We start from the raw sequence: 12,091 nt of genomic DNA on the forward strand, positions 1-12,091 counted from the left end.
GTGCCAATTTTTATTCATTTTCACCCATGGGAAGCACCTTTTTTGGCATCACAATTCATCACATATTTCATCACATATTAGTCCACATAAAATCACACTTCCTTTTGGGCCACCACCTGGCCAAGCAAGTAAATGTGCCAGAAAAGGGCAATACCTTAACTGATTGATCTGAAATTTCTCAGTTTACAGTTTTTGTCAAATGCTTACACACTAAATCTTTGCTTGTCACACAATTTTCTAAACATGTCTTCCAAACATCATAACCCCACACCAAATCTGCAAAACCATACACTAATTCTCAGTGTTTGACTAAGTTTTCAATTGACTAAAACACATTTTGCAAAACACCACGAACAATTTTCTACTTAACACACAAAAATCGAACAGGAAGTAACTTGATTTCATTTTTCAAACACAACCCATCAAAATGCCACACTAAATAACCAGTGATTCACTCTCTCTCTTCACATGTGTAAACACTCATTACTTTACTGAACACCATCCAATCATTGCCTTAGTATAGGCCTATGAGTAGACATACTGTACTCTCTATGTATGGATTGAAATACAATACAGTTGAAATGTTCAGAACCAATGCAGATACTTTGAAAGGAATGTTCTACAAAAAGTCGACTTTATGTACAGTAAAACTTGTCTTTTTTACTATATTTTTGTGTCTCCCCAAGTTACCATTAGCTCAATATTTTTTTTTATAGACCTATGAATACATACCCCCCCCCCCCCCGCCCACACACATAAACACACACACACACACACTTTTCTTTGGAAAAAGCAAAGTAATTTGATAGTAGTCAGTCATTCCCGTCTTACAGTAGGCAAGATCAGCTTTTTCAGAACTCCATGTACATCTGGTGGTCATTGTATTTTGCTTTGCTTTGTTCTTGTTGCTGTAAAATACTGTATTTGCAACAGCAAATTATTTGCGAAAAATCACTATTTTTGGTTTCAATAATTCTGTGTATTTCAACTTCTCTCTGTACCGTAACTTCCACTCTTGTATGGAAATACATAAAGCCTATGAAAGACAGAAGAGCATTAGGTTTTGAGCAACAGTGTGTAAATGATGTATCCAAAATGTCATATTATGACAAAAGTGTTTGTAATGTGAGGCGAATGTTTGATTTAAACATGTGTTTTTGACATTTTGAATGTAGTGTGTCATTTTGCTGGAGATTTGAGGCATTTTGCATTTTGTGTGAGCAATTGTGGGTTTTGTGTGTGGAGTTTTGAAAAATAGACACAGAGTTTTGAAAACGTGTGTAAACAATTGTAAAAAACTGTAATATATATTATGCTTATGATGACACCCAATGGGCCTGCCTTGCATTGCGCCCCCATCTGGCCAAGCAAGTAAATGTGCCAGAAAATAACATGCAAAAACAAATAGCACATGCATCAAATATGTACATTTCACAAATGCACCACGTTGGTGCTTTATTGCATTCCAAAATGTCATGGGTTGTGGCTCGCAGGTGCTTATTTTTTCATTATCACCCGGAGAGAAGAAATACTGTTTTCTGATTGGCTGGTGGGGTAGCTATTACAGTTTTTTCTGAATGCTTAAACACAACTGTGATTCTCATAGCACAATTTCTAAAACTATTAATCAAAACCACTCACTGAGTTCGCGAAACTAAAAGCACAAACACTGCTTTGCACTCAGTTTGCAATTTTGTAACACACACTTTGCACAACTGTAGGCACAATTCAATGCACAGCACTCTTTTTGCGGAACTGTAAACACAACTCACTGTTTTACACTCAATTTCCAAATTATCAACACACTCCTGGCAAATCATACACATGTATTTACACTATTTTGCCAACTCTCTGGCACACTTTCTCATGTGAAAACTGTTTTAGATAATTAGTTCACTTTGCAATCAGCCTAAGCACTATAAATAAGCCACAGGTAATGTACAATGGGTACAATGGAGGGAACAGGAAGAGTGAGATAAGAAAGAAATAGCCCATTACAGACAAAAAAAACAGTCTACATGTGGGGATATTGTCATGTCAGGCCTGGATACATCATTCCAGAATATATTTTTCCCGGTGCCTTGGACTAGGACATTGCATGTGATGTAGACGGATTTTTGAGAGACGACCCGATGTACTGTAGACTGATTTGTTTTGTCTCAGTGAAATTGCTATTTTGTGTTTTGACATGGAAAAACACACTTGTGTTTGTTTTGATGTGTGTAAATAAACTTGAGTTTATTAAACTTGAAGTTTGGATCCCTGTATGTTTACAGAACTATGACAAAAGTATGACATCAAACCAAAGTCCTTTTAGGCAAGTCCCTCCACTCGGCGGCCATATAGCAACGCTTTTTGGCCACTCATCGGGCATCCTATTCAGCAGAAATGCGCGTACGCAAGGCTTCACGACACCAATCTTGGTCCAGCGGCGAGTTCACAACACATGATTGGCACAATGTCTTCATAACACACCACATGATTGGCTCAATGTATTCACACGTTGACGTTATGCCGAGGAAGGGGTGTGATATGTGTAGTGGCGTTAAAAAACTAGCCCCATGCATTTCTATGGAGGGTTTTTTGAGTGCTGTGTCTCCTCATTAGAAAGTCTCTGATCAAACTGACACTTGTGCACAGAGAAAGCAAAAGCCAGATGTGTTTTTATTCATACCATAAGTTTGTAGTTGGCACATTGTGTGCTTATTGTTGTGATGGCTTGTGTTTACTGTTTGATATGAAAACACCATTTTTACGAAGGTGTGAAGAGTTAAGCAAGTTGTGTTAGCTTTTGCAAGAGAACTACAATGTTTTGCTGAATGGGTGAAAGGTTTTCCTATTTGTTTGTAGAGTTTTGCAAAAAAAGACGTGCTTACAGTTTTTTCTGAATGCTTAAACACATTTTTTGTAACTATGGCTTTTTTTGCAAAACTCTACACACAAATGGCAAAACCACTCACTGAGTTCGCAAAACTAAAAGCAAAAACACTGCTTTGCACTCAGTTTGCAATTTTGTAACACACACTTTGCACAACTGTAGGCACAATGGCTATTTTTTAAACTATTTTGCCAACTCTCTGGCACACTTTCTCATGTGAAAACTGTTTTAGATAATTAGTTCACTTTGCAATCAGCCTAAGCACCAGACATGTGGACTCGAGTCACATGACTTGGACTCGAGTCAGACTCGAGTCATGATTTTAATGACTTCAGACTTGACTTGATAAAATTCGGCATGACTTGCGACTCGACTTGGACTTGAATACTATTCTCTCAAGACTTGACTCGGACTTTGCCTCTTTGACTTGTGATGACTTGACATGTCTCGAATAAAAAACTAAATTTCCTGATCGTGTACCAGTCAACCCAGAGACGCTTTCCCGCGACTAAAAAAAAAAAAAAAAAAAAAAAAAAAAAATAGCGGAGACAAGCGGCCAGAGCACAGTTCAGTAGATTACTGCCACTACCCCCACACGCGTTACGCACTGTGTGTAGGGCACCAAGAGACAGAGGAAGGACCAACATTTAGCCAATCACTAGTAGCTTTACTGCAAACTGATTTGCACTCTTGTTAGAGAACGTTTGTCAAAAAGCACCAACAGCATGTTACATAAAGATGATACTTTTCGAGTCCTCTCCATTAAGATCCAACTTAAACTTATGCTAAGCTACTGCATTTAATTGAGAACACATCTAAGCACGCACGAGAGGGAGAGAAAACGAGTAGGTTCCAGCTGGCTTGTCATTGTTGATGATGATTGATATCTTCTTTTAAATATAAGAAACATATAAAAAGAAATCGTGGAGGCAAAAAAATACGAGATTAGAGGAGATTGTGAATTTATCCGTTTCTCACTAGCCTACTATACTGTTATAAACTATGAGATCCAGGTCATTATGACATAGCTGCACTCACTGTGATTTGGAAAGTGGACAAGAATATTATGAAGAGTTGTCTTTGCCTTGTGTAATGGAACTGGTGAGTCTTGAAGTATTCAATAATTTATTTACATGAAGCACATGATATGCCGATTGAAACGCATTCCACTCAGCTACTGTAGCTAGGTGGCTACTGGCTACCAGGCTCATAATTCACTTTTAATTGCAAACAGAAAATGTCAAGCAAGCATCATGTCATACATGCTTCTCTTTCCAAAGGAATGAAAGCTGTTTGTGCCAACTTAATATCATGCTTATCATTGTTAAAATTGTGCTATACATGTGGCACAAACAAGTTTGTGGACTAGCCATAGGCTATATTTGAACGGAGCTGGTAAAAAAAGATCATTATGAGAACGTGTGGACAGTGGCACACAATGGGCTTAAAGTGACCGTGCACCATTTACAAATTAGATAAACAGCATCAAATGTCTAGTATTTCTTAAGAAATGAATACTTTAAAACTAAATTACTGTCATTATTATCTTTTAAATAATATAAAACTGTTGACCTTGGCTTCCCTTATGAGTCACCACTGGCAGACAGCCTAATAAATTGTTTGCAGGCAAATCTGTGGCCTAGCGCAGTGAAATACCATCAGTCAAATTATTACTCGTCCTTACAGTGGGCTCCGCAATTTGGAAAAACATTATATATATTTGCAGCTGTGCTGAGTGTCATGTAGCTATCCATTTTGTAGAGATTACTCAGGTATGCACATGTGTATATTACACAGGTATGCACATGCATATGTCGTAAAAGATTACAAGACAGAAACATTGAACATATTTTAATCTGTATTTATAGAAAAAATACTGTGGATTAGATGGAAGTGCTAAAATTATGATCGATAGTCTAATAATGTCATTATTAAGTGAAGAGTACCTGATGACTTGTTCAGGACTTGAAAAAGATTGGGACTTGGACTTGGACTCGACTTGGCTTTGATGTGACTTGGACTTGGACTCGACTTGCCCTTCTCTGTATTTACTTGGGACTTGACTTGGACTTGACTGCTAAGACTTGGGACTTACTTGTGACTTGCCAAACAGTGACTTGGTCCCACCTCTGCTAAGCACTATAAATAAGCCACAGGTAATGTACAATGGGTACAATGGAGTGAGCAGGAAGAGTGAGAAGAGAAAAAACAGACAAAAAAACAGTCTACATGTGGGGATATTGTCATGTCAGGCCTGGATACGGCATTCCAGAATATATTTTTCCCGGTGCATTGGACTAGGACATTGCATGTGATGTAGACAGAATTTTGAGAGAGACGACCCGATGTAGACTGATTTGTTTTGTCTCAGTGAAATGCTATTTTGTGTTTTGACTTGGAAAAACACACTTGTGTTTGTTTTGATGTGTGTAAATACAACATTAGTACTTGAAGTTGGGATCCCTGTATGTTTACAGAACTATGACAAAAGTATGACCTCAAACTGACATAGTCTACCTTGTGCACAGAGAAAGCAAAAGCCAGATGTGTTTTTTATTCATACCATCAGTGTGTTGTTGGCACATTGTGTGCTTACTATTGTGATGGCTTGTGTTTACTGTTAGATACGAAAACACAATTTTTACGAAGGTGTGAAGAGTTAAGCCAGGTGTGTTAGCTTTTGCAAGAGAACTACAATGTTTTGCTGATTGGGTGAGAGGTTTTGCCATTTGTGTGTAGAGTTTTGCAAAAAAAGCCATAGTTACAAAAAATGTGCTTAAGCAATCAGAAAAAACTGTAAGCACACAATGTGCCAACTACACACTGATGGTCTGAATAAAAAACACATCTGGCTTTTGCTTTCTCTGTGCACAAGGTAGACTATGTCAGTTTGAGGTCATACTTTTGTCATAGTTCTGTAAACATACAGGGATCCAAACTTTACTGTAAGTATTGGTGTTTATTTACATACATCAAAACAAACACAAGTGTGTTTTTCCAAGTCAAAACACAAAATAGCCTTTCACTGAGACAAAACAAATCAGTCTACATTGGGTCGTCTCTCTCAAAATTCCGTCTACATCACATGCAATGTCCTAGTCCAATGCACCGGGAAAAATACATTCTACCAGAAAGACTCAGTAGACAGAATAGAATCAGTTAACGATTTAATTAGTAAAGGAACGGCTTGGATGCAAGCATGATAGAGTCCTGAATAGGTAACAGTCTTTGGCGTAGGCCCCGTCTCGGATCCGTCCAGCGATGAGCGGATCTCGTCTCCTGCCGATGGATGAAGGCAGGGGCGGGGAGCCTACCCCCAAAAGGATGAGTGATGCCCGCCAGGGCGGTGACTCAGTAATCTGGTTCTGAGAGGAGCAGAGACATTAGTATACATACAAGATGAATTAAACAGCATGACTGGGCCGGGGTGAAGACGTTGTGCCAGGACGCCGACAGAATTTTAAAGTAGCTAGGTGTTAACCATAACCTAGGGTTGTAGTGGGGCCCGCAGCATGCTTTCGCTTTAGTGGGATTTAGAAGCTTGACGAGCTGGGCAACCAGCGTCTAGGGCAACCTAGACCAATGCGGCGGCCGGGCAACCGGCGTCCAGGGCAACCTGGACCATAAGCACTTCACGATCTGGGCGCCCAGTGACTAGCGAGCTAGTACATCGTGACGAGCCAGGCCACCGGCATCCAGAGCAACCTGGACTTTAGTGCTTATGCGAGCTGGGCAACCAGCGTCTAGGGCAACCTAGACCACGAGACGTGCCGGGCTACCGGCGTCCAAGGCAACCTGGACCATTAGCTGGGCAACCAGCGTCTAGGGCAACCTAGACCAACGTGACGGCCGGGCGACCGGCATCCGGGGCAACCTGGACCGAACTGGGCAACCAGCATCTAGGGCAACCTAGACGAGCGTCACGAGCCGGGCAACCGGCGTACGACGCGACCTGAACCATGAGCTGGGCAACCAGCGTCTAGGGCAACCTAGACAGACATGACGGCCGGGCAACCGGCATCCAGGGCCACCTGGACCAAACTGGGCAACCAGCGTCTAGGGCAACCTAGACGAGCGTCATGAGCCGGGCAACCGGCGTCCAAGGCAACCTGGACAGTGAGCTGGGCAACCAGCGTCTAGGGCAACCTAGACCAACGTGACGGCCGGGCGACCGGCATCCAGGGCAACCTGGACCGAACTGGGCAACCAGCGTCTAGGGCAACCTAGACGAGCGTCACGAGCCGGGCAACCGGCGTACGGTGCGACCTGAACCATGAGCTGGTCAACCAGCGTATAGGGCAACCTAGACCGATGTGATGGCCGGGCGACCGGCATCCAGGGCAACCTGGACCAAACTGGGCAACCAGTGTCTAGGGCAACCTAGACGTGCATCACGAGCCGGGCGACCGGCGAGAAGTGACCTGAACCATAAGCGTCGAACGAGCTGGGCAATCAGTGAAAGGGCGACATGCCCATGGCTGAGACTAAATCACCACAAGCTACCGGCATGCTGGGGCCCAATATGTTTCAGCAATTAGTGCAAGGCGAATGCCAGAATTTAACCACCGCCACCAGGATTTGTGAAGGTAAAATGAGGTACCTGAGTTAACATGGGAGAGCAACTTCTGAGCATCGAAAATGTCAAGAGGAGTTAGTTTGATGCATCCTGATGGATGACGTGGATAGCCCTTTTTGGCCGGCAGTCTTGGCTGCGCCGATGCGGAATGAGTGAGAAGTGAACCTCTTTGAAGAGGTTACATTTAAGCAGCACGTTAGCTAGATGGCTGCTGAAAATCGGGTAAAGTGTGAGCCGTAGTTTAAGGTAGTGAACGGGGACCAGGGAAGCAAAACATGGTTAGGGTTAAAAGGTTAAACATTATGTACTCAGGATCAATGCAGGGGAATAGAGCTTGTGGTTGCAGATGCTTGGGACCGGAGCAATGAGTTAGTTGATATGGGTGCTTGAGTATATTCGCATCGAAGTCATGTGGTTTAATATTTAGGATAGATAAGCATTATGACTAGTTTTGTAGAAGACTAGTGCTTGTGAAGCCAGATGTGTGTTCTGGTTCGATGGCTCACCTGCAGCGGCTAGAGTGAGATGAATGCATGAGCTGCAGACCCAAGGCCAAGATGGATGCGTGTGAGCTACACCTTAGCACCTGCTCTTGGAAAGCCCCCCAAAATAAGATGAGCAGCATCAGTAATGCGAGGGAAGCATGACCTTGCGACGTAGACAAAGGACTTCAGGACAATTCATGCCTGTATGTGACAGGAGGAAGAAACATATGTTACTGAAATATGACGAGACAACGAACAGATGAGTGCTGGGGTACCACCATGGCGCTTATGCATCTCAGAGTGCAGAGGAGCTCTGAGAATGACAACGCGAGCTTGCTGTACCAGCTGCACCACTGTGGCAGGATAGTACAGTTTAGAACTGGCTGCTGGAGAGACAATGAGTAAAGGTAGCAATGAGGAGAGAATAAGCAATACATATCGCCCAACTGGATGCAGAAATTATATTAGTCATGCGCCAAGCACTGGCCCCTGAGTGAGTGGAGGGGTGTGCATCCACGCGACATTCCATGTGGCCAGGACATTTTTAATCAAAGCGACTGACAATGTACCCTGGGAATCCAGAGTTCTCACGGAAGCATTTGCTCAGGGAGAGACTTGAGTCTGGCAAGGAGTATGATGCACGTAACACGTAACGTAACCAATATATGTGTAGCTGATATAGCGGGCCATAGGCGATCTAAACAGATGACAGACGTAGTGTCATCCAATTGCGTCGAAGTCCGGAATCAGGCAGTTAACATTGACCGTATAGCGGTATCCTGAACCATGAGCTGGGCAACCAGCGTCCAGGGCAACCCAGACAGACATGACGGCCGGGCAACCGGCATCCAGGGCCACCTGGACCAAACTGGGCAACCAGCGTCTAAGGCAACCTAGACGAGCGTCATGAGCCGGGCAACCGGCGTCCAAGGCAACCTGGACAGTGAGCTGGGCAACCAGCGTCTAGGGCAACCTAGACCAACGTGACGGCAAACAGGTTAAAGCTAAAACAATTCTCCCGCAATGCCAGTGCAATTAAAAACAATTTACAAGGTAGAGCACAATAACGAAAGTGCATCAGTGAGTGCCGGTTTTACACAGTCAAGAGTCAGTTCTAGACAGGTGATAAGTGCTGGGATTAGGAAGGCTAGTTTTAAGCCGTGCTACAAGAGGAGATATCCTCGAAGGCACTGGCCTTCGGGAGATTTGTGAAGACGGAGGGATGACCCCCCTCCAGTATGACCTGGAAACATGATCCACACGATTGCGTGATTCTGTGAACCGGCACTGCCATCCCTGTAAGAAAGTAGATGTTAGTGTGATATGTGGAACTGCTTCTCCATTGACGAACTGCATCCCCTCAACGGAAGAGGGGAGGCATGATGCACCTGCAGGGGTTAGCAAATTAAAGATTGGGAGGAGAATGTAAAAGGAACTTGCACGTCCTCCCTGGCGCGATCACTTCGGGTGAGCATATCTGCCAAAAACAAACCAGCCAAGGCAAAATGGAGAATGGAAATTAAAGTACACATTATTTGCAGAGGATCCTGCTAAAACAGCAATTCGAGTCAGCAATCAATGTGACTGATGGCGTGACTAGATGGGCTGAAATCACACGGACACGCAGAGACCCGTTGTCTAAAGAGAGTGCATGAAGGGCGCGGCGTTGGCCTGAAGGAGACTTGACCTGCGAGAAGGAAGGAGTGGTTAGACAGGTGACATGTAGCATCGTCATCGGTAAAACCAGCCAACGGCTACGTTGGTAGTCGTGATCAACGAACTTCCAGCATAGGCCACCATTTAAACCACAACTAGCAAAATGCCGACATAATCATGGACAGCCGGTAACCATAAAAACCAATATATGGAGTGCTGAAGCGACCCGCTGGTGGGCAGTGAGCAAAGTGAGGCCTGCCATAGAATTCCTAGGAACCCAATACACGATACGGAATCAGAAAATACATTTTAACCATACAAAAGACACTAGAAGGATATGTTAGATACACAAATGACACAGCTTCTTAATTAAAAGCTCAACCATGTGGGCATGAGCCCACACTGTGGTGTCAGCTCATGAACACTGACATAATACGGGCATTGAAAGAAAACACCTATTATTGCCTAGATAATAGCTTGTGTGACATACTGGCAATTGATGACCATGGGCCGGCGTGCCGTCATTTTGGTTCGAGCTTTGGTGTAAGACCCCCCAAAATTGAGAACCCAGATAGCTGAGAACGTCGGGGACGTCACGGCATACCTGGGACATCACAGATCAGCGGTAGCTGAGAGTAGTTTGAGCAACGGCAAGTGCATGCAGAGAATCACCCGAGGAAGGCCGTGTAGACTTCCTACCAGAAGGTATGGGACGCAATCCCAGATGATTAAACGAATGCAACGATGAACTGGCTTCCCGCAGCCATGCACAAGGAGTGATACCTGAACCGAAGGTCCAGCAGACGAGTAGCCTAGCCTAAAGCCTATGCAGCCCAACGAGCAGCGAGGCTAATTAAGAGGCTACACAAAAATACAACTGGTTTGACGACGCTCAACCAAGGTAGACATCGAGATAACCACAGTGAGTGTAGAACATCAATTAAACAGGTCTTAATACAGGGTTGGGTTCAACGGCAGCGTGGTGCAGGCCAGCAATTTACAGCACGAATCGCAAGGATTATAAAATCAGCAGGAATTAAGTAAGGAGGCTTAAGTGAAAGTTAAACCGTGTCAGACAAGTCAGTTTGCTGCCCGCCGAATATCGTTGGCAAGCAGGTTGCATGACTGTGGGTAGAGTGTAGCCCAGCTCGAGGAGCTTGGGAAGAGAGCACGATAACCTTACCAACCAGACGCTGAAGCTTGAGAAATTGTTGCCGAACACGACATGGGCCTGCAACAGAGTTGCGCGAGGACGGCGACCCGGCAGTAGGCTATCGTGAATTGAAGGCTGCAACAGCGTGAGCGTGACTGGCTCCGATAGGCAGAGATTAGCGATGAAGCGACATGCAGTGGCCCTGACTGAAGGACGCACAGGTCTGAACAGCGCAGCAAACGAGCGCGGTAGGATTGTAACAAGTAACGCCACTGAGGGCAGAAGGGGCGAATGTAAAAATGCAGAGAGCCCAGGTCCACGCGGAAGCCTGAGCTAGGACGTCAAAGTCAGCGTACTGAGAAGCAGAAGCAGTGTTAGGTGGTACATATTTAAAGAGCCCACTGAATTCCTATAGGCTAGCGCTGATTGAATGAGTGAATGATCAGATTGCAGGGCTTTCCCGAAAGTAGGCAAAGCTAAGATTGGCTCCGTGTAAGCATGGGAGGAGTAAGCTACACTACGAGTCTTCCTAGTAGAACTTTCGCTGAAGCTATCATTTCTGGAATGACGTATCCAGGCCTGACATGACAATATGCACATGCATGTAGACTGTTTTTTTGTCTGTAAAAGGGCTATTTCTTACTCTTCTCACTCTTCCTGCTCCCTCCATTGTACCCACTGTACATTACCTGTGGCTTATTTATAGTGCTTAGGCTGATTGCAAAGTGAACTAATTATCTAAAACAGTTTTCACATGAGAAAGTGTGCCAGAGAGTTGGCAAAATAGTGTAAGTGCAGTGAATTGTGCCTACAGTTGTGCAAAGTGTGTGTTACAAAATTGCAAACTGAGTGCAAAGCAGTGTTTGTGCTTTTAGTTTTGCGAACTCAGTGAGTAGTTTTGCTATAAGTATTAATAGTTTTAGAAATTGTGCTATAAGAATCACAGTTGTGTTTAAGCATTTAGAAAAAACTGTAAGCAAGGTGTGTTAGCTTTTGCAAGAGAACTACAATGTTTTGCTGATTGGGTGAGAGGTTTTGCCATTTGTGTGTAGAGTTTTGCAAAAAAAGCCATAGTTACAAAAAAACAACAACACTTGTGCAAAGTAACAATGTCGTTCCTACTTTGTTTCGTTGTATGGTGGGGTGAAGCTCAGATGTGGGCGTCTTTTGGTGACGTATATTCGCCTAAATGCCCGCGCACACTCCACACACACACTCCTAGCAACCATTCTAATTTCTCTATCACCACCCTAGCAACCAATGCGAATTACTCTGCAACAACCTAGCAACCACCACTCTAATCTGACCTTAGCAACCACCATAGCAACCAACATGATTACAGT

Source organism: Alosa sapidissima, chromosome 9 (assembly GCF_018492685.1).
Source record: "Alosa sapidissima isolate fAloSap1 chromosome 9, fAloSap1.pri, whole genome shotgun sequence".
In the NCBI taxonomy this organism is placed as follows: domain Eukaryota; kingdom Metazoa; phylum Chordata; class Actinopteri; order Clupeiformes; family Clupeidae; genus Alosa; species Alosa sapidissima.